We start from the raw sequence: 25,045 nt of genomic DNA on the forward strand, positions 1-25,045 counted from the left end.
GATCTGGGCCTAAATCCATCATTCTTTTGCACTCCACACCACCCTGGGTTAGACACTGGCTATATGCAAATCAGCTCTGACCCTGTGCCTCATGGGAACAGTCCAGTCCGAACTACCAAGCCATGTCTTTCCCAGACCGGAATCAAGCATCCAAGGACCGGTTTCTGGCTATCAGCATTCATCAGCCTGGATAGCTTGACGCCAGTGGTGTGGAGAGCCTGGGACTCACGTCGGGGTGAAAATTGCAAAAAACACAGTTGATGGACTGAATGTAGAACAATGTCATACATTCACCCCAGTACAAGGATCTGGGCCTAAATCCATCGTGTTTTGTTGCACTCCACACCACCCTGGGTTAGACACTGGCTATATGCAAATTAGCTCTGACCCTGTGCCTCATGGGAACAGTCCAGTCCGAACTACCAAGCCATTTCTTTCCCAGACCGGAATCAAGCATCCAAGGACCGGTTTCTGGCTGTCAGCCTTCATCAGCCTGGATAGCTTGACTCCAGTGGTGTGGAGAGCCTGGGACTCACGTCTGAGCATACCCAGCCCACTCGGGGTGAAAATTGCAAAAAACACAGTTGATGGACAGAATGTAGAACAATGTCATAGATTCACCCCAGTACAAGGATCTGGGCCTAAATCCATCGTTATTTTGCACTCCACACCACCCTGGGTTAGACACTGGCTATATGAAAATCAGCTCTGACCCTGTGCCTCATGGGAACAGTCCAGTCCGAACTACCAAGCCATATCTTTCCCAGACCGGAATCAAGCATCCAAGGACAGGTTTATGGCTATCAGCCTTCATCAGCCTGGATAGCTTGACTCCAGTGGTGTGGAGAGCCTGGGACTCACGTCTGAGCATACCCAGCCCACTCGGGGTGAAAATTGCAAAAAACACAGTTGATGGACAGAATGTAGAACAATGTCATACATTCACCCCAGTACAAGGATCTGGGCCTAAATCCATCATTTTTTTGCACTCCACACCACCCTCGGTGAGACACTGGCTATATGCAAATCAGCTCTTACCATGTGCCTCATGGGAACAGTCCAGTCCGAACTACTAAGCCATGTCTTTCCCAGACCGGAATCAAGCATCCAAGGACCGGTTTCTGGCTATCAGCCTTCATCAGCCTGGATAGCTTGACTCCAGTGATGTGGAGAGCCTGGGACTCACGTCTGAGCATACCCAGCCCACTCGGGGTGAAAATTGCAAAAAACACAGTTGATGGACAGAATGTAGAACAATGTCATACATTCACCCCAGTACAAGGATCTAGGCCTAAATCCATCGTTTTTTTGCACTCCATACCACCCTGGGTTAGACACTGGCTATATGCAAATCAGCTCTGACCCTGTGCCTCATGGGAACAGACCAGTCCGAACTACCAAGCCATGTCTTTCCCAGACCGGAATCAAGCATCCAAGGACCGGTTTCTGGCTATCAGCCTTCATCAGCCTGGATAGCTTGACTCCAGTGGTGTGGAGAGCCTGGGACTCAGGTCTGAGCATACCGAGCCCACTCGGGGTGAAAACTGCAAAAAACACAGTTGATGGACAGAATGTAGAACAATGTCATACATTCACCCCAGTACAAGGATCTGGGCCTAAATCCATCGTTTTTTTGCACTCCACACCACCCTGGGTTAGACACTGGCTATATGCAAATCAGCTCTGACCCTGTGCCTCATGGGAACAGTCCAGTCCGAACTACCAAGCCATGTCTTTCCCAGACCGGAATCAAGCATCCAAGGACCGGTTTCTGGCTATCAGCCTTCATCAGCCTGGATAGCTTGACTCCAGTGGTGTGGAGAGCCTGGGACTCACGTCTGAGCATACCCAGCCCACTCGGGGAGAAAATTGGAAAAAACACAGTTGATGGACAGAATGTAGAACAATGTCATACATTCACCCCAGTACAACGATCTGGGCCCAAATCCATCATTTTTTTGCATTCCACACCACACTGGGTTAGACACTGGCTATATGCAAATCAGCTCTGACCCTGTGCCTCATGGGAACAGTCCAGTCCGAACTACCAAGCCATGTCTTTCCCAGACCGGAATCAAGCATCCAAGGACCGGTTTCTGGCTATCAGCCTGGATAGCTTCACTACAGGGGTGTGGAGAGCCTGGGACTCACGTCTGAGCATACCCAGCCTACTCGGGGTGAAAATTGCAAAAAACACAGTTGATGGACAGAATGTAGAACAATGTCATACATTCACCCCAGTACAAGGATCTGGGCCTAAATCCATCGTTTTTTTGCACTCCACACCACCCTGGGTTAGACACTGGCTATATGCAAATCAGCTCTGACTCTGTGCCTCATGGGAACAGTCCAGTCCGAACTACCAAGCCATTTCTTTCCCAGACCGGAATCAAGCATCCAAGGACCGGTTTCTGGCAATCAGCCTTCATCAGCCTGGATAGCTTGACTCCAGTGGTGTGGAGAGCCTGGGACTCACGTCTGAGCATACCCAGCCCACTCGGGGTGAAAATTGCAAAAAACACAGTTGATGGACAGAATGTAGAACAATGTCATACATTCACCCCAGTACAAGGATCTGGGCCTAAATCCATCGTTTTTTTGCACTCCACACCACCCTGGGTTAGACACTGGCTATATGCAAATCAGCTCTGACTCTGTGCCTCATGGGAACAGTCCAGTCCGAACTACCAAGCCATTTCTTTCCCAGACCGGAATCAAGCATCCAAGGACCGGTTTCTGGCAATCAGCCTTCATCAGCCTGGATAGCTTGACTCCAGTGGTGTGGAGAGCCTGGGACTCACGTCTGAGCATACCCAGCCCACTCGGGGTGAAAATTGCAAAAAACACAGTTGATGGACAGAATGTAGAACAATGTCATACATTCACCCCAGTACAAGGATCTGGGCCTAAATCCATCGTTTTTTTGCACTCCACACCACCCTGGGTTAGACACTGGGTATATGCAAATCAGCTCTGACCCTGTGCCTCATTTGAACAGTCCAGTCCGAACTACCAAGCCATGTCGTTCCCAGACCGGAATCAAGCATCCAAGGACCGGTATCTGGCTATCAGCCTTCATCAGCCTGGATAGCTTGACTCCAGGGGTGTGGAGAACCTGGGACTCACGTCTGAGCATACCCAGCCCACTCGGGGTGAAAATTGCAAAAAACACAGTTGATGGACAGAATGTAGAACAATGTCATACATTCACCCCAGTACAAGGATCTGGGCCTAAATCCATCATTCTTTTGCACTCCACACCACCCTGGGTTAGACACTGGCTATATGCAAATCAGCTCTGACCCTGTGCCTCATGGGAACAGTCCAGTCCGAACTACCAAGCCATGTCTTTCCCAGACCGGAATCAAGCATCCAAGGACCGGTTTCTGGCTATCAGCATTCATCAGCCTGGATAGCTTGACGCCAGTGGTGTGGAGAGCCTGGGACTCACGTCGGGGTGAAAATTGCAAAAAACACAGTTGATGGACTGAATGTAGAACAATGTCATACATTCACCCCAGTACAAGGATCTGGGCCTAAATCCATCGTGTTTTGTTGCACTCCACACCACCCTGGGTTAGACACTGGCTATATGCAAATTAGCTCTGACCCTGTGCCTCATGGGAACAGTCCAGTCCAGTCCGAACTACCAAGCCATTTCTTTCCCAGACCGGAATCAAGCATCCAAGGACCGGTTTCTGGCTGTCAGCCTTCATCAGCCTGGATAGCTTGACTCCAGTGGTGTGGAGAGCCTGGGACTCACGTCTGAGCATACCCAGCCCACTCGGGGTGAAAATTGCAAAAAACACAGTTGATGGACAGAATGTAGAACAATGTCATAGATTCACCCCAGTACAAGGATCTGGGCCTAAATCCATCGTTATTTTGCACTCCACACCACCCTGGGTTAGACACTGGCTATATGAAAATCAGCTCTGACCCTGTGCCTCATGGGAACAGTCCAGTCCGAACTACCAAGCCATATCTTTCCCAGACCGGAATCAAGCCTCCAAGGACAGGTTTATGGCTATCAGCCTTCATCAGCCTGGATAGCTTGACTCCAGTGGTGTGGAGAGCCTGGGACTCACGTCTGAGCATACCCAGCCCACTCGGGGTGAAAATTGCAAAAAACACAGTTGATGGACAGAATGTAGAACAATGTCATACATTCACCCCAGTACAAGGATCTGGGCCTAAATCCATCATTTTTTTGCACTCCACACCACCCTCGGTTAGACATTGGCTATATGCAAATCAGCTCTTACCCTGTGCCTCATGGGAACAGTCCAGTCCGAACTACTAAGCCATGTCTTTCCCAGACCGGAATCAAGCATCCAAGGGCCGGTTTCTGGCTATCAGCCTTCATCAGCCTGGATAGCTTGACTCCAGTGATGTGGAGAGCCTGGGACTCACGTCTGAGCATACCCAGCCCACTCGGGGTGAAAATTGCAAAAAACACAGTTGATGGACAGAATGTAGAACAATGTCATACATTCACCCCAGTACAAGGATCTAGGCCTAAATCCATCGTTTTTTAGCACTCCATACCACCCTGGGTTAGACACTGGCTATATGCAAATCAGCTCTGACCCTGTGCCTCATGGGAACAGTCCAGTCCGAACTACCAAGCCATGTCTTTCCCAGACCGGAATCAAGCATCCAAGGACCAGTTTCTGGCTATCAGCCTTCATCAGCCTGGATAGCTTGACTCCAGTGGTGTGGAGAGCCTGGGACTCACGTCTGAGCATACCCAGACCACTCGGGGAGAAAATTGGAAAAAACACAGTTGATGGACAGAATGTAGAACAATGTCATACATTCACCCCAGTACAACGATCTGGGCCCAAATCCATCATTTTTTTGCATTCCACACCACACTGGGTTAGACACTGGCTATATGCAAATCAGCTCTGACCCTGTGCCTCATGGGAACAGTCCAGTCCGAACTACCAAGCCATGTCTTTCCCAGACCGGAATCAAGCATCCAAGGACCGGTTTCTGGCTATCAGCCTGGATAGCTTGACTCCAGTGGTGTGGAGAGCCTGGGACTCACGTCTGAGCATACCCAGCCCACTCGGGGTGAAAATTGCAAAAAACACAGTTGATGGACAGAATGTAGAACAATGTCATACATTCACCCCAGTACAAGGATATGGGCCTAAATCCATCGTTTTTTTGCACTCCACACCACCCTGGGTTAGACACTGGGTATATGCAAATCAGCTCTGACCCCGTGCCTCATTTGAACAGTCCAGTCCGAACTATCAAGCCATGTCGTTCCCAGACCGGAATCATGCATCCAAGGACCGGTTTCTGGCTATCAGCCTTCATCAGCCTGGATAACTTGACTCCAGGGGTGTGGAGAGCCTGGGACTCATGTCTGAGCATACCCAGCCCACTCGGGGTGAAAATTGCAAAAAACACAGTTGATGGACAGAATGTAGAACAATGTCATACATTCACCCCAGTACAAGGATCTGGGCCTAAATCCATCATTCTTTTGCACTCCACACCACCCTGGGTTAGACACTGGCTATATGCAAATCAGCTCTGACCCTGTGCCTCATGGGAACAGTCCAGTCCGAACTACCAAGCCATGTCTTTCCCAGACCGGAATCAAGCATCCAAGGACCGGTTTCTGGCTATCAGCCTTCATCAGCCTGGATAGCTTGACTCCAGTGGTGTGGAGAGCCTGGGACTCACGTCGGGGTGAAAATTGCAAAAAACACAGTTGATGGACAGAATGTAGAACAATGTCATACATTCACCCCAGTACAAGGATCTGGGCCTAAATCCATCGTGTTTTGTTGCACTCCACACCACCCTGGGTTAGACACTGGCTATATGCAAATTAGCTCTGACCCTGTGCCTCATGGGAACAGTCCAGTCCGAACTACCAAGCCATTTCTTTCCCAGACCGGAATCAAGCATCCAAGGACCTTTTTCTGGCTGTCAGCCTTCATCAGCCTGGATAGCTTGACTCCAGTGGTGTGGAGAGCCTGGGACTCACGTCTGAGCATACCCAGCCCACTCGGGGTGAAAACTGCAAAAAACACAGTTGATGGACAGAATGTAGAACAATGTCATAGATTCACCCCAGTACAAGGATCTGGGCCTAAATCCATCGTTATGTTGCACTCCACACCACCCTGGGTTAGACAATGGCTATATGCAAATCAGCTCTGACACTGTGCCTCATGGGAACAGTCCAGTCCGAACTACCAAGCCATGTCTTTCCCAGACCGGAATCAAGCATCCAAGGACCGGTTTCTGGCTATCAGCCTTCATCAGCCTGGATAGCTTGACTCCAGTGGTGTGGAGAGCCTGGGACTCACGTCTGAGCATACCCAGCCCACTCGGGGTGAAAATTGAAAAAAACACAGTTGATGGACAGAATGTAGAACAATGTCATACATTCACCCCAGTACAAGGATCTGGGCTTAAATCCATCGTTTTGTTGCACTCCACACCACCCTGGGTTAGACACTGGCTATATGCAAATCAGCTCTGACCCTGTGCCTCATGGGAACAGTCCAGTCCAAACTACCAAGCCATGTCTTTCCCAGACCGGAATCAAGCATCCAAGGACCGGTTTATGGCTATCAGCCTTCATCAGCCTGGATAGCTTGACTCCAGGGGTGTGGAGAGCCTGGGACTCACATCTGAGCATACCTAGCCCACTCGGGGTGAAAATTGCAAAAAACACAGTTGATGGACAGAATGTAGAACAATGTCATACATTCACCCCAGTACAAGGATCTGGGCCTAAATCCATCATTCTTTTGCACTCCACACCACCCTGGGTTAGACACTTTCTATATGCAAATCAGCTCTGACCCTGTGCCTCATGGGAACAGTCCAGTCCGAACTACCAAGCCATGTCTTTCCCAGACCGGAATCAAGCATCCAAGGACAGGTTTCTGGCTATCAGCCTTCATCAGCCTGGATAGCTTGACTCCAGTGGTGTGGAGAGCCTGGGACTCACGTCTGAGCATACCCAGCCCACTCGGGGTGAAAATTGCAAAAAACACAGTTGATGGACAGAATGTAGAACAATGTCATACATTCACCCCAGTACAAGGATCTGGGCCTAAATCCATCGTTTTTTTGCACTCCATACCACCCTGGGTTAGACACTGGCTATATGCAAATCAGCTCTGACCCTGTGCCTCATGGGAACAGTCCAGTCCGAACTACCAAGCCATGTCTTTCCCAGACCGGAATCAAGCATCCAAGGACCGGTTTCTGGCTATCAGCCTTCATCAGCCTGGATAGCTTGACTCCAGTGGTGTGGAGAGCCTGGGACTCACGTCTGAGCATACCCAGCCCACTCGGGGTGAAAATTGCAAAAAACACAGTTGATGGACAGAATGTAGAACAATGTCATACATTCACCCCAGTACAAGGATCTGGGCCTAAATCCATCGTTTTTTTGCACTCCACACCACCCTGGGTTAGACACTGGGTATATGCAAATCAGCTCTGACCCCGTGCCTCATTTGAACAGTGCAGTCCGAACTACCAAGCCATGTCGTTCCCAGACCGGAATCAAGCATCCAAGGACCGGTTTCTGGCTATCAGCCTTCATCAGCCTGGATAACTTGACTCCAGGGGTGTGGAGAGCCTGGGACTCATGTCTGAGCATACCCAGCCCACTCGGGGTGAAAATTGCAAAAAACACAGTTGATGGACAGAATGTAGAACAATGTCATACATTCACCCCAGTACAAGGATCTGGGCCTAAATCCATAATTCTTTTGCACTCCACACCACCCTGGGTTAGACACTGGCTATATGCAAATTAGCTCTGACCCTGTGCCTCATGGGAACAGTCCAGTCCGAACTACCAAGCCATTTCTTTCCCAGACCGGAATCAAGCATCCAAGGACCGGTTTCTGGCTGTCAGCCTTCATCAGCCTGGATAGCTTGACTCCAGTGGTGTGGAGAGCCTGGGACTCACGTCTGAGCATACCCAGCCCATTCGGGGTGAAAATTGCAAAAAACACAGTTGATGGACAAAATGTAGAACAATGTCATACATTCACCCCAGTACAAGGATCTGGGCCTAAATCCATCGTTTTTTTGCACTCCACATCACCCTGGGTTAGACACTGGCTATATGCAAATCAGCTCTGACCCTGTGCCTCATGGGAACAGTCCAGTCCGAACTACCAAGCCATGTCTTTCCCAGACCGGAATCAAGCATCCAAGGACCGGTTTCTGGCTATCAGCCTTCATCAGCCTGGATAGCTTGACTCCAGTGGTGTGGAGAGCCTGGGACTCACGTCTGAGCATACCCAGCCCACTCGGGGTGAAAATTGCAAAAAACACAGTTGATGAACAGAATGTAGAACAATGTCATACATTTACCCCAGTACAAGGATCTGGGCCTAAATCCATCATTTTTTGCACTCCACACCACCCTGGGTTATACACTGGATATATGCAAAACAGCTCTGACCCTGTGCCTCATGGGAACAGTCCAGTCCGAACTACCAAGCCATGTCTTTCCCAGACCGGAATCAAGCATCCAAGGACCGGTTTATGGGTATCAGCCTTCATCAGCCTGGATAGCTTGACTCCAGTGGTGTGGAGAGTCTGGGACTCACGTCTGAGCATACCTTGCCCACTCGGGGTGAAAATTGCAAAAAACACAGTTGATGGACAGAATGTAGAACAATGTCATACATTCACCCCAGTACAAGGATCTGGGCCTAAATCCATCATTTTTTTGCACTCCACACCACCCTCGGATAGACACTGGCTATATGCAAATCAGCTCTGACCCTGTGCCTCATGGGAACAGTCCAGTCCGAACTACCAAGCCATGTCTTTCCCAGACCGGAATCAAGCATCCAAGGACCGGTTTCTGGCTATCAGCCTTCATCAGCCTGGATAGCTTGACTCCAGTGGTGTGGAGAGCCTGGGACTCACGTCTGAGCATACCCAGCCCACTCGGGGTGAAAATTGCAAAAAACACAGTTGATGGACAGAATGTAGAACAATGTCATACATTCACCCCAGTACAAGGATCTGGGCCTAAATCCATCGTTTTTTTGCACTCCACATCACCCTGGGTTAGACACTGGCTATATGCAAATCAGCTCTGACCCTGTGCCTCATGGGAACAGTCCAGTCCGAACTACCAAGCCATGTCTTTCCCAGACCGGAATCAAGCATCCAAGGACCGGTTTCTGGCTATCAGCCTTCATCAGCCTGGATAGCTTGACTCCAGTGGTGTGGAGAGCCTGGGACTCACGTCTGAGCATACCCAGCCCACTCGGGGTGAAAATTGCAAAAAACACAGTTGATGGACAGAATGTAGAACAATGTCATACATTCACCCCAGTACAAGGATCTGGGCCTAAATCCGTCATTTTTTTGCACTCCACACCACCCTGGATTACACACTGGCTATATGCAAAACAGCTCTGACCCTGTGCCTCATGGGAACAGTCCAGTCCGAACTACCAAGCCATGTCTTTCCCAGACCGGAATCAAGCATCCAAGGACCGGTTTATGGCTATCAGCCTTTATCAGCCTGGATAGCTTGACTCCAGTGGTGTGGAGAGCCTGGGACTCACGTCTGAGCATACCCAGCTCACTCGGGGTGAAAATTGCAAAAAACACAGTTGATGGACAGAATGTAGAACAATGTCATACATTCACCCCAGTACAAGGATCTGGGCCTAAATCCATCATTTATTTGCACTCCACACCACCCTCGGTTAGACACTGGCTATATGCAAATCAGCTCTTACCCTGTGCCTCATGGGAACACTCCAGTCCCAACTACCAAGCCATGTCTTTCCCAGACAGGAATCAAGCATCCAAGGACCGGTTTCTGGCTATCAGCCTTCATCAGCCTGGATAGCTTGACTCCAGTGATGTGGAGAGCCTGGGACTCACGTCTGAGCATACCCAGCCCACTCGGGGTGAAAATTGCAAAAAACACAGTTGATGGACAGAATGTAGAACAATGTCATACATTCACCCCAGTACAAGGATCTGGGCCTAAATCCATCGTTTTTTTGCACTCCACACCACCCTGGGTTAGACACTGGCTATATGCAAATCAGCTCTGACCCTGTGCCTCATGGGAACAGTCCAGTCCGAACTACCAAGCCATGTCTTTCCCAGACCGGAATCAAGCATCCAAGGACCGGTTTCTGGCTATCAGCATTCATCAGCCTGGATAGCTTGACTCCAGTGGTGTGGAGAGCCTGGGACTCACGTCTGAGCATACCCAGCCCACTCGGGGAGAAAATTGCAAAAAACACAGTTGATGGACAGAATGTAGAACAATGTCATACATTCACCCCAGTACAACGATCTGGGCCCAAATCCATCATTTGTTTGCATTCCACACCACACTGGATTAGACACTGGCTATATGCAAATCAGCTCTGACCCTGTGCCTCATGGGAACAGTCCAGTCCGAACTACCAAGCCATGTCTTTCCCAGACCGGAATCAAGCATCCAAGGACCGGTTTCTGGCTATCAGCCTGGATAGCTTCACTCCAGGGGTGTGGAGAGCCTGGGACTCACGTCTGAGCATACCCAGCCTACTCGGGGTGAAAATTGCAAAAAACACAGTTGATGGACAGAATGTAGAACAATGTCATACATTCACCCCAGTACAAGGATCTGGGCCTAAATCCATCGTTGTTTTGCACTCCACACCACCCTGGGTTAGACACTGGCTATATGCAAATCAGCTCTGACTCTGTGCCTCATGGGAACAGTCCAGTCCGAACTACCAAGCCATTTCTTTCCCAGACTGGAATCAAGCATCCAAGGACCGGTTTCTGGCAATCAGCCTTCATCAGCCTGGATAGCTTGACTCCAGTGGTGTGGAGAGCCTGGGACTCACGTCTGAGCATACCCAGCCCACTCGGGGTGAAAATTGCAAAAAACACAGTTGATGGACAGAATGTAGAACAATGTCATACATTCACCCCAGTACAAGGATCTGGGCCTAAATCCATCGTTTTTTTGCACTCCACACCACCCTGGGTTAGACACTGGGTATATGCAAATCAGCTCTGACCCTGTGCCTCATTTGAACAGTCCAGTCCGAACTACCAAGCCATGTCGTTCCCAGACCGGAATCAAGCATCCAAGGACCGGTATCTGGCTATCAGCCTTCATCAGCCTGGATCGTTTGACTCCAGGGGTGTGGAGAGCCTGGGACTCACGTCTGAGCATACCCAGCCCACTCGGGGTGAAAATTGCAAAAAACACAGTTGATGGACAGAATGTAGAACAATGTCATACATTCACCCCAGTACAAGGATCTGGGCCTAAATCCATCATTCTTTTGCACTCCACACCACCCTGGGTTAGACACTGGCTATATGCAAATCAGCTCTGACCCTGTGCCTCATGGGAACAGTCCAGTCCGAACTACCAAGCCATGTCTTTCCCAGACCGGAATCAAGCATCCAAGGACCGGTTTCTGGCTATCAGCATTCATCAGCCTGGATAGCTTGACGCCAGTGGTGTGGAGAGCCTGGGACTCACGTCGGGGTGAAAATTGTAAAAAACACAGTTGATGGACTGAATGTAGAACAATGTCATACATTCACCCCAGTACAAGGATCTGGGCCTAAATCCATCGTGTTTTGTTGCACTCCACACCACCCTGGGTTAGACACTGGCTATATGCAAATTAGCTCTGACCCTGTGCCTCATGGGAACAGTCCAGTCCGAACTACCAAGCCATTTCTTTCCCAGACCGGAATCAAGCATCCAAGGACCGGTTTCTGGCTGTCAGCCTTCATCAGCCTGGATAGCTTGACTCCAGTGGTGTGGAGAGCCTGGGACTCACGTCTGAGCATACCCAGCCCACTCGGGGTGAAAATTGCAAAAAACACAGTTGATGGACAGAATGTAGAACAATGTCATAGATTCACCCCAGTACAAGGATCTGGGCCTAAATCCATCGTTATTTTGCACTCCACACCACCCTGGGTTAGACACTGGCTATATGAAAATCAGCTCTGACCCTGTGCCTCATGGGAACAGTCCAGTCCGAACTACCAAGCCATGTCTTTCCCAGACCGGAATCAAGCACCCAAGGACCGGTTTCTGGCTATCAGCCTTCATCAGCCTGGATAGCTTGACTCCAGTGGTGTGGAGAGCCTGGGACTCACGTCTGAGCATACCCAGCCCACTCGGGGAGAAAATTGCAAAAAACACAGTTGATGGACAGAATGTAGAACAATGTCATACATTCACCCCAGTACAACGATCTGGGCCCAAATCCATCATTTTTTTGCATTCCACACCACACTGGGTTAGACACTGGCTATATGCAAATCAGCTCTGACCCTGTGCCTCATGGGAACAGTCCAGTCCGAACTACCAAGCCATGTCTTTCCCAGACAGGAATCAAGCATCCAAGGACCGGTTTCTGGCTATCAGCCTTCATCAGCCTGGATAGCTTGACTCCAGTGATGTGGAGAGCCTGGGACTCACGTCTGAGCATACCCAGCCCACTCGGGGTGAAAATTGGAAAAAACACAGTTGATGGACAGAATGTAGAACAATGTCATACATTCACCCCAGTACAACGATCTGGGCCCAAATCCATCATTTGTTTGCATTCCACACCACACTGGATTAGACACTGGCTATATGCAAATCAGCTCTGACCCTGTGCCTCATGGGAACAGTCCAGTCCGAACTACCAAGCCATGTCTTTCCCAGACCGGAATCAAGCATCCAAGGACCGGTTTCTGGCTATCAGCCTGGATAGCTTCACTCCAGGGGTGTGGAGAGCCTGGGACTCACGTCTGAGCATACCCAGCCTACTCGGGGTGAAAATTGCAAAAAACACAGTTGATGGACAGAATGTAGAACAATGTCATACATTCACCCCAGTACAAGGATCTGGTCCTAAATCCATCGTTTTTTTGCACTCCACACCACCCTGGGTTAGACACTGGCTATATGCAAATCAGCTCTGACTCTGTGCCTCATGGGAACAGTCCAGTCCGAACTACCAAGCCATTTCTTTCCCAGACTGGAATCAAGCATCCAAGGACCGGTTTCTGGCAATCAGCCTTCATCAGCCTGGATAGCTTGACTCCAGTGGTGTGGAGAGCCTGGGACTCACGTCTGAGCATACCCAGCCCACTCGGGGTGAAAATTGCAAAAAACACAGTTGATGGACAGAATGTAGAACAATGTCATACATTCACCCCAGTACAAGGATCTGGGCCTAAATCCATCGTTTTTTTGCACTCCACACCACCCTGGGTTAGACACTGGGTATATGCAAATCAGCTCTGACCCTGTGCCTCATTTGAACAGTCCAGTCCGAACTACCAAGCCATGTCGTTCCCAGACCGGAATCAAGCATCCAAGGACCGGTATCTGGCTATCAGCCTTCATCAGCCTGGATAGCTTGACTCCAGGGGTGTGGAGAGCCTGGGACTCACGTCTGAGCATACCCAGCCCACTCGGGGTGAAAATTGCAAAAAACACAGTTGATGGACAGAATGTAGAACAATGTCATACATTCACCCCAGTACAAGGATCTGGGCCTAAATCCATCATTCTTTTGCACTCCACACCACCCTGGGTTAGACACTGGCTATATGCAAATCAGCTCTGACCCTGTGCCTCATGGGAACAGTCCAGTCCGAACTACCAAGCCATGTCTTTCCCAGACCGGAATCAAGCATCCAAGGACCGGTTTCTGGCTATCAGCATTCATCAGCCTGGATAGCTTGACGCCAGTGGTGTGGAGAGCCTGGGACTCACGTCGGGGTGAAAATTGCAAAAAACACAGTTGATGGACTGAATGTAGAACAATGTCATACATTCACCCCAGTACAAGGATCTGGGCCTAAATCCATCGTGTTTTGTTGCACTCCACACCACCCTGGGTTAGACACTGGCTATATGCAAATTAGCTCTGACCCTGTGCCTCATGGGAACAGTCCAGTCCGAACTACCAAGCCATTTCTTTCCCAGACCGGAATCAAGCATCCAAGGACCGGTTTCTGGCTGTCAGCCTTCATCAGCCTGGATAGCTTGACTCCAGTGGTGTGGAGAGCCTGGGACTCACGTCTGAGCATACCCAGCCCACTCTGGGTGAAAATTGCAAAAAACACAGTTGATGGACAGAATGTAGAACAATGTCATAGATTCACCCCAGTACAAGGATCTGGGCCTAAATCCATCGTTATTTTGCACTCCACACCACCCTGGGTTAGACACTGGCTATATGAAAATCAGCTCTGACCCTGTGCCTCATGGGAACAGTCCAGTCCGAACTACCAAGCCATGTCTTTCCCAGACCGGAATCAAGCATCCAAGGACCGGTTTCTGGCTATCAGCCTTCATCAGCCTGGATAGCTTGACTCCAGTGGTGTGGAGAGCCTGGGACTCACGTCTGAGCATACCCAGCCCACTCGGGGAGAAAATTGCAAAAAACACAGTTGATGGACAGAATGTAGAACAATGTCATACATTCACCCCAGTACAACGATCTGGGCCCAAATCCATCATTTGTTTGCATTCCACACCACACTGGATTAGACACTGGCTATATGCAAATCAGCTCTGACCCTGTGCCTCATGGGAACAGTCCAGTCCGAACTACCAAGCCATGTCTTTCCCAGACCGGAATCAAGCATCCAAGGACCGGTTTCTGGCTATCAGCCTGGATAGCTTCACTCCAGGGGTGTGGAGAGCCTGGGACTCACGTCTGAGCATACCCAGCCTACTCGGGGTGAAAATTGCAAAAAACACAGTTGATGGACAGAATGTAGAACAATGTCATACATTCACCCCAGTACAAGGATCTGGGCCTAAATTCATCGTTTTTTTGCACTCCACACCACCCTGGGTTAGACACTGGCTATATGCAAATCAGCTCTGACTCTGTGCCTCATGGGAACAGTCCAGTCCGAACTACCAAGCCATTTCTTTCCCAGACCGGAATCAAGCATCCAAGGACCGGTTTCTGGCAATCAGCCTTCATCAGCCTGGATAGCTTGACTCCAGTGGTGTGGAGAGCCTGGGACTCACGTCTGAGCATACCCAGCCCACTCGGGGTGAAAATTGCAAAAAACACAGTTGATGGACAGAATGTAGAACAATGTCATACATTTACCCCAGTACAAGGATCTGGGCCTAAATCCATCGTTTTTTTTGCACTCCACACCACCCTGGGTTAGACACTGGGTATATGCAAATCAGCTCTGACCCTGTGCCTCATTTGAACAGTCCAGTCCGAACTACCAAGCCATGTCGTTCCCAGACCGGAATCAAGCATCCAAGGACCGGTATCTGGCTATCAGCCTTCATCAGCCTGGATAGCTTGACTCCAGGGGTGTGGAGAGCCTGGGACTCACGTCTGAGCATACCCAGCCCTCTCGGGGTAAAATTGCAAAAAACACAGTTGATGGACAGAATGTAGAACAATGTCATACATTCACCCCAGTACAAAGATCTGGGCCTAAATCCATCATTCTTTTGCACTCCACACCACCCTGGGTTAGACACTGGCTATATGCAAATCAGCTCTGACCCTGTGCCTCATGGGAACAGTCCAGTCCGAACTACCAAGCCATGTCTTTCCCAGACCGGAATCAAGCATCCAAGGACCGGTTTCTGGCTATCAGCATTCATCAGCCTGGATAGCTTGACGCCAGTGGTGTGGAGAGCCTGGGACTCACGTCGGGGTGAAAATTGCAAAAAACACAGTTGATGGACTGAATGTAGAACAATGTCATACATTCACCCCAGTACAAGGATCTGGGCCTAAATCCATCGTGTTTTGTTGCACTCCACACCACCCTGGGTTAGACACTGGCTATATGCAAATTAGCTCTGACCCTGTGCCTCATGGGAACAGTCCAGTCCGAACTACCAAGCCATTTCTTTCCCAGACCGGAATCAAGCATCCAAGGACCGGTTTCTGGCTGTCAGCCTTCATCAGCCTGGATAGCTTGACTCCAGTGGTGTGGAGAGCCTGGGACTCACGTCTGAGCATACCCAGCCCACTCGGGGTGAAAATTGCAAAAAACACAGTTGATGGACAGAATGTAGAACAATGTCATAGATTCACCCCAGTACAAGGATCTGGGCCTAAATCCATCGTTATTTTGCACTCCACACCACCCTGGGTTAGACAATGGCTATATGAAAATCAGCTCTGACCCTGTGCCTCATGGGAACAGTCCAGTCCGAACTACCAAGCCATATCTTTCCCAGACCGGAATCAAGCATCCAAGGACAGGTTTATGGCTATCAGCCTTCATCAGCCTGGATAGCTTGACTCCAGTGGTGTGGAGAGCCTGGGACTCACGTCTGAGCATACCCAGCCCACTCGGGGTGAAAATTGCAAAAAACACAGTTGATGGACAGAATGTAGAACAATGTCATACATTCACCCCAGTACAAGGATCTGGGCCTAAATCCATCATTTTTTTGCACTCCACACCACCCTCGGTGAGACACTGGCTATATGCAAATCAGCTCTTACCATGTGCCTCATGGGAACAGTCCAGTCCGAACTACTAAGCCATGTCTTTCCCAGACCGGAATCAAGCATCCAAGGACCGGTTTCTGGCTATCAGCCTTCATCAGCCTGGATAGCTTGACTCCAGTGATGTGGAGAGCCTGGGACTCACGTCTGAGCATACCCAGCCCACTCGGGGTGAAAATTGCAAAAAACACAGTTGATGGACAGAATGTAGAACAATGTCATACATTCACCCCAGTACAAGGATCTAGGCCTAAATCCATCGTTTTTTTGCACTCCATACCACCCTGGGTTAGACACTGGCTATATGCAAATCAGCTCTGACCCTGTGCCTCATGGGAACAGACCAGTCCGAACTACCAAGCCATGTCTTTCCCAGACCGGAATCAAGCATCCAAGGACCGGTTTCTGGCTATCAGCCTTCATCAGCCTGGATAGCTTGACTCCAGTGGTGTGGAGAGCCTGGGACTCAGGTCTGAGCATACCGAGCCCACTCGGGGTGAAAACTGCAAAAAACACAGTTGATGGACAGAATGTAGAACAATGTCATACATTCACCCCAGTACAAGGATCTGGGCCTAAATCCATCGTTTTTTTGCACTCCACACCACCCTGGGTTAGACACTGGCTATATGCAAATCAGCTCTGACCCTGTGCCTCATGGGAACAGTCCAGTCAGAACTACCAAGCCATGTCTTTCCCAGACCGGAATCAAGCATCCAAGGACCGGTTTCTGGCTATCAGCCTTCATCAGCCTGGATAGCTTGACTCCAGTGGTGTGGAGAGCCTGGGACTCACGTCTGAGCATACCCAGCCCACTCGCGGAGAAAATTGGAAAAAACACAGTTGATGGACAGAATGTAGAACAATGTCATACATTCACCCCAGTACAACGATCTGGGCCCAAATCCATCATTTTTTTGCATTCCACACCACACTGGGTTAGACACTGGCTATATGCAAATCAGCTCTGACCCTGTGCCTCATGGGAACAGTCCAGTCCGAACTACCAAGCCATGTCTTTCCCAGACCGGAATCAAGCATCCAAGGACCGGTTTCTGGCTATCAGCCTGGATAGCTTCACTACAGGGGTGTGGAGAGCCTGGGACTCACGTCTGAGCATACCCAGCCTACTCGGGGTGAAAATTGCAAAAAACACAGTTGATGGACAGAATGTAGAACAATGTCATACATTCACCCCAGTACAAGGATCTGGGCCTAAATCCATCGTTTTTTTGCACTCCACACCACCCTGGGTTAGACACTGGCTATATGCAAATCAGCTCTGACTCTGTGCCTCATGGGAACAGTCCAGTCCGAACTACCAAGCCATTTCTTTCCCAGACCGGAATCAAGCATCCAAGGACCGGTTTCTGGCAATCAGCCTTCATCAGCCTGGATAGCTTGACTCCAGTGGTGTGGAGAGCCTGGGACTCACGTCTGAGCATACCCAGCCCACTCGGGGTGAAAATTGCAAAAAACACAGTTGATGGACAGAATGTAGAACAATGTCATACATTCACCCCAGTACAAGGATCTGGGCCTAAATCCATCGTTTTTTTGCACTCCACACCACCCTGGGTTAGACACTGGGTATATGCAAATCAGCTCTGACCCTGTGCCTCATTTGAACAGTCCAGTCCGAACTACCAAGCCATGTCGTTCCCAGACCGGAATCAAGCATCCAAGGACCGGTATCTGGCTATCAGCCTTCATCAGCCTGGATAGCTTGACTCCAGGGGTGTGGAGAACCTGGGACTCACGTCTGAGCATACCCAGCCCACTCGGGGTGAAAATTGCAAAAAACACAGTTGATGGACAGAATGTAGAACAATGTCATACATTCACCCCAGTACAAGGATCTGGGCCTAAATCCATCATTCTTTTGCACTCCACACCACCCTGGGTTAGACACTGGCTATATGCAAATCAGCTCTGACCCTGTGCCTCATGGGAACAGTCCAGTCCGAACTACCAAGCCATGTCTTTCCCAGACCGGAATCAAGCATCCAAGGACCGGTTTCTGGCTATCAGCATTCATCAGCCTGGATAGCTTGACGCCAGTGGTGTGGAGAGCCTGGGACTCACGTCGGGGTGAAAATTGCAAAAAACACAGTTGATGGACTGAATGTAGAACAATGTCATACATTCACCCCAGTACAAGGATCTGGGCCTAAATCCATCGTGTTTTGTTGCACTCCACACCACCCTGGGTTAGACACTGGCTATATGCAAATTAGCTCTGACCCTGTGCCTCATGGGAACAGTCCAGTCCAGTCCGAACTACCAAGCCATTTCTTTCCCAGACCGGAATCAAGCATCCAAGGACCGGTTTCTGGCTGTCAGCCTTCATCAGCCTGGATAGCTTGACTCCAGTGGTGTGGAGAGCCTGGGACTCACGTCTGAGCATACCCAGCCCACTCGGGGTGAAAATTGCAAAAAACACAGTTGATGGACAGAATGTAGAACAATGTCATAGATTCACCCCAGTACAAGGATCTGGGCCTAAATCCATCGTTATTTTGCACTCCACACCACCCTGGGTTAGACACTGGCTATATGAAAATCAGCTCTGACCCTGTGCCTCATGGGAACAGTCCAGTCCGAACTACCAAGCCATATCTTTCCCAGACCGGAATCAAGCCTCCAAGGACAGGTTTATGGCTATCAGCCTTCATCAGCCTGGATAGCTTGACTCCAGTGGTGTGGAGAGCCTGGGACTCACGTCTGAGCATACCCAGCCCACTCGGGGTGAAAATTGCAAAAAACACAGTTGATGGACAGAATGTAGAACAATGTCATACATTCACCCCAGTACAAGGATCTGGGCCTAAATCCATCATTTTTTTGCACTCCACACCACCCTCGGTTAGACATTGGCTATATGCAAATCAGCTCTTACCCTGTGCCTCATGGGAACAGTCCAGTCCGAACTACTAAGCCATGTCTTTCCCAGACCGGAATCAAGCATCCAAGGGCCGGTTTCTGGCTATCAGCCTTCATCAGCCTGGATAGCTTGACTCCAGTGATGTGGAGAGCCTGGGACTCACGTCTGAGCATACCCAGCCCACTCGGGGTGAAAATTGCAAAAAACACAGTTGATGGACAGAATGTAGAACAATGTCATACATTCACCCCAGTACAAGGATCTAGGCCTAAATCCATCGTTTTTTAGCACTCCATACCACCCTGGGTTAGACACTGGCTATATGCAAATCAGCTCTGACCCTGTGCCTCATGGGAACAGTCCAGTCCGAACTACCAAGCCATGTCTTTCCCAGACCGGAATCAAGCATCCAAGGACCAGTTTCTGGCTATCAGCCTTCATCAGCCTGGATAGCTTGACTCCAGTGGTGTGGAGAGCCTGGGACTCACGTCTGAGCATACCCAGACCACTCGGGGAGAAAATTGGAAAAAACACAGTTGATGGACAGAATGTAGAACAATGTCATACATTCACCCCAGTACAACGATCTGGGCCCAAATCCATCATTTTTTTGCATTCCACACCACACTGGGTTAGACACTGGCTATATGCAAATCAGCTCTGACCCTGTGCCTCATGGGAACAGTCCAGTCCGAACTACCAAGCCATGTCTTTCCCAGACCGGAATCAAGCATCCAAGGACCGGTTTCTGGCTATCAGCCTGGATAGCTTGACTCCAGTGGTGTGGAGAGCCTGGGACTCACGTCTGAGCATACCCAGCCCACTCGGGGTGAAAATTGCAAAAAACACAGTTGATGGACAGAATGTAGAACAATGTCATACATTCACCCCAGTACAAGGATATGGGCCTAAATCCATCGTTTTTTTGCACTCCACACCACCCTGGGTTAGACACTGGGTATATGCAAATCAGCTCTGACCCCGTGCCTCATTTGAACAGTCCAGTCCGAACTATCAAGCCATGTCGTTCCCAGACCGGAATCATGCATCCAAGGACCGGTTTCTGGCTATCAGCCTTCATCAGCCTGGATAACTTGACTCCAGGGGTGTGGAGAGCCTGGGACTCATGTCTGAGCATACCCAGCCCACTCGGGGTGAAAATTGCAAAAAACACAGTTGATGGACAGAATGTAGAACAATGTCATACATTCACCCCAGTACAAGGATCTGGGCCTAAATCCATCATTCTTTTGCACTCCACACCACCCTGGGTTAGACACTGGCTATATGCAAATCAGCTCTGACCCTGTGCCTCATGGGAACAGTCCAGTCCGAACTACCAAGCCATGTCTTTCCCAGACCGGAATCAAGCATCCAAGGACCGGTTTCTGGCTATCAGCCTTCATCAGCCTGGATAGCTTGACTCCAGTGGTGTGGAGAGCCTGGGACTCACGTCGGGGTGAAAATTGCAAAAAACACAGTTGATGGACAGAATGTAGAACAATGTCATACATTCACCCCAGTACAAGGATCTGGGCCTAAATCCATCGTGTTTTGTTGCACTCCACACCACCCTGGGTTAGACACTGGCTATATGCAAATTAGCTCTGACCCTGTGCCTCATGGGAACAGTCCAGTCCGAACTACCAAGCCATTTCTTTCCCAGACCGGAATCAAGCATCCAAGGACCTTTTTCTGGCTGTCAGCCTTCATCAGCCTGGATAGCTTGACTCCAGTGGTGTGGAGAGCCTGGGACTCACGTCTGAGCATACCCAGCCCACTCGGGGTGAAAACTGCAAAAAACACAGTTGATGGACGGAATGTAGAACAATGTCATAGATTCACCCCAGTACAAGGATCTGGGCCTAAATCCATCGTTATGTTGCACTCCACACCACCCTGGGTTAGACACTGGCTATATGCAAATCAGCTCTGACACTGTGCCTCATGGGAACAGTCCAGTCCGAACTACCAAGCCATGTCTTTCCCAGACCGGAATCAAGCATCCAAGGACCGGTTTCTGGCTATCAGCCTTCATCAGCCTGGATAGCTTGACTCCAGTGGTGTGGAGAGCCTGGGACTCACGTCTGAGCATACCCAGCCCACTCGGGGTGAAAATTGAAAAAAACACAGTTGATGGACAGAATGTAGAACAATGTCATACATTCACCCCAGTACAAGGATCTGGGCTTAAATCCATCGTTTTGTTGCACTCCACACCACCCTGGGTTAGACACTGGCTATATGCAAATCAGCTCTGACCCTGTGCCTCATGGGAACAGTCCAGTCCGAACTACCAAGCCATGTCTTTCCCAGACCGGAATCAAGCATCCAAGGACCGGTTTATGGCTATCAGCCTTCATCAGCCTGGATAGCTTGACTCCAGGGGTGTGGAGAGCCTGGGACTCACATCTGAGCATACCTAGCCCACTCGGGGTGAAAATTGCAAAAAACACAGTTGATGGACAGAATGTAGAACAATGTCATACATTCACCCCAGTACAAGGATCTGGGCCTAAATCCATCATTCTTTTGCACTCCACACCACCCTGGGTTAGACACTTTCTATATGCAAATCAGCTCTGACCCTGTGCCTCATGGGAACAGTCCAGTCCGAACTACCAAGCCATGTCTTTCCCAGACCGGAATCAAGCATCCAAGGACAGGTTTCTGGCTATCAGCCTTCATCAGCCTGGATAGCTTGACTCCAGTGGTGTGGAGAGCCTGGGACTCACGTCTGAGCATACCCAGCCCACTCGGGGTGAAAATTGCAAAAAACACAGTTGATGGACAGAATGTAGAACAATGTCATACATTCACCCCAGTACAAGGATCTGGGCCTAAATCCATCGTTTTTTTGCACTCCATACCACCCTGGGTTAGACACTGGCTATATGCAAATCAGCTCTGACCCTGTGCCTCATGGGAACAGTCCAGTCCGAACTACCAAGCCATGTCTTTCCCAGACCGGAATCAAGCATCCAAGGACCGGTTTCTGGCTATCAGCCTTCATCAGCCTGGATAGCTTGACTCCAGTGGTGTGGAGAGCCTGGGACTCACGTCTGAGCATACCCAGCCCACTCGGGGTGAAAATTGCAAAAAACACAGTTGATGGACAGAATGTAGAACAATGTCATACATTCACCCCAGTACAAGGATCTAGGCCTAAATCCATCGTTTTTTAGCACTCCATACCACCCTGGGTTAGACACTGGCTATATGCAAATCAGCTCTGACCCTGTGCCTCATGGGAACAGTCCAGTCCGAACTACCAAGCCATGTCTTTCCCAGACCGGAATCAAGCATCCAAGGACCAGTTTCTGGCTATCAGCCTTCATCAGCCTGGATAGCTTGACTCCAGTGGTGTGGAGAGCCTGGGACTCACGTCTGAGCATACCCAGACCACTCGGGGAGAAAATTGGAAAAAACACAGTTGATGGACAGAATGTAGAACAATGTCATACATTCACCCCAGTACAACGATCTGGGCCCAAATCCATCATTTTTTTGCATTCCACACCACACTGGGTTAGACACTGGCTATATGCAAATCAGCTCTGACCCTGTGCCTCATGGGAACAGTCCAGTCCGAACTACCAAGCCATGTCTTTCCCAGACCGGAATCAAGCATCCAAGGACCGGTTTCTGGCTATCAGCCTGGATAGCTTGACTCCAGTGGTGTGGAGAGCCTGGGACTCACGTCTGAGCATACCCAGCCCACTCGGGGTGAAAATTGCAAAAAACACAGTTGATGGACAGAATGTAGAACAATGTCATACATTCACCCCAGTACAAGGATATGGGCCTAAATCCATCGTTTTTTTGCACTCCACACCACCCTGGGTTAGACACTGGGTATATGCAAATCAGCTCTGACCCCGTGCCTCATTTGAACAGTCCAGTCCGAACTATCAAGCCATGTCGTTCCCAGACCGGAATCATGCATCCAAGGACCGGTTTCTGGCTATCAGCCTTCATCAGCCTGGATAACTTGACTCCAGGGGTGTGGAGAGCCTGGGACTCATGTCTGAGCATACCCAGCCCACTCGGGGTGAAAATTGCAAAAAACACAGTTGATGGACAGAATGTAGAACAATGTCATACATTCACCCCAGTACAAGGATCTGGGCCTAAATCCATCATTCTTTTGCACTCCACACCACCCTGGGTTAGACACTGGCTATATGCAAATCAGCTCTGACCCTGTGCCTCATGGGAACAGTCCAGTCCGAACTACCAAGCCATGTCTTTCCCAGACCGGAATCAAGCATCCAAGGACCGGTTTCTGGCTATCAGCCTTCATCAGCCTGGATAGCTTGACTCCAGTGGTGTGGAGAGCCTGGGACTCACGTCGGGGTGAAAATTGCAAAAAACACAGTTGATGGACAGAATGTAGAACAATGTCATACATTCACCCCAGTACAAGGATCTGGGCCTAAATCCATCGTGTTTTGTTGCACTCCACACCACCCTGGGTTAGACACTGGCTATATGCAAATTAGCTCTGACCCTGTGCCTCATGGGAACAGTCCAGTCCGAACTACCAAGCCATTTCTTTCCCAGACCGGAATCAAGCATCCAAGGACCTTTTTCTGGCTGTCAGCCTTCATCAGCCTGGATAGCTTGACTCCAGTGGTGTGGAGAGCCTGGGACTCACGTCTGAGCATACCCAGCCCACTCGGGGTGAAAACTGCAAAAAACACAGTTGATGGACAGAATGTAGAACAATGTCATAGATTCACCCCAGTACAAGGATCTGGGCCTAAATCCATCGTTATGTTGCACTCCACACCACCCTGGGTTAGACACTGGCTATATGCAAATCAGCTCTGACACTGTGCCTCATGGGAACAGTCCAGTCCGAACTACCAAGCCATGTCTTTCCCAGACCGGAATCAAGCATCCAAGGACCGGTTTCTGGCTATCAGCCTTCATCAGCCTGGATAGCTTGACTCCAGTGGTGTGGAGAGCCTGGGACTCACGTCTGAGCATACCCAGCCCACTCGGGGTGAAAATTGAAAAAAACACAGTTGATGGACAGAATGTAGAACAATGTCATACATTCACCCCAGTACAAGGATCTGGGCTTAAATCCATCGTTTTGTTGCACTCCACACCACCCTGGGTTAGACACTGGCTATATGCAAATCAGCTCTGACCCTGTGCCTCATGGGAACAGTCCAGTCCGAACTACCAAGCCATGTCTTTCCCAGACCGGAATCAAGCATCCAAGGACCGGTTTATGGCTATCAGCCTTCATCAGCCTGGATAGCTTGACTCCAGGGGTGTGGAGAGCCTGGGACTCACATCTGAGCATACCTAGCCCACTCGGGGTGAAAATTGCAAAAAACACAGTTGATGGACAGAATGTAGAACAATGTCATACATTCACCCCAGTACAAGGATCTGGGCCTAAATCCATCATTCTTTTGCACTCCACACCACCCTGGGTTAGACACTTTCTATATGCAAATCAGCTCTGACCCTGTGCCTCATGGGAACAGTCCAGTCCGAACTACCAAGCCATGTCTTTCCCAGACCGGAATCAAGCATCCAAGGACAGGTTTCTGGCTATCAGCCTTCATCAGCCTGGATAGCTTGACTCCAGTGGTGTGGAGAGCCTGGGACTCACGTCTGAGCATACCCAGCCCACTCG

This window comes from Lissotriton helveticus, chromosome 7, assembly GCF_964261635.1.
Source record: "Lissotriton helveticus chromosome 7, aLisHel1.1, whole genome shotgun sequence".
NCBI lineage: Eukaryota > Metazoa > Chordata > Amphibia > Caudata > Salamandridae > Lissotriton > Lissotriton helveticus.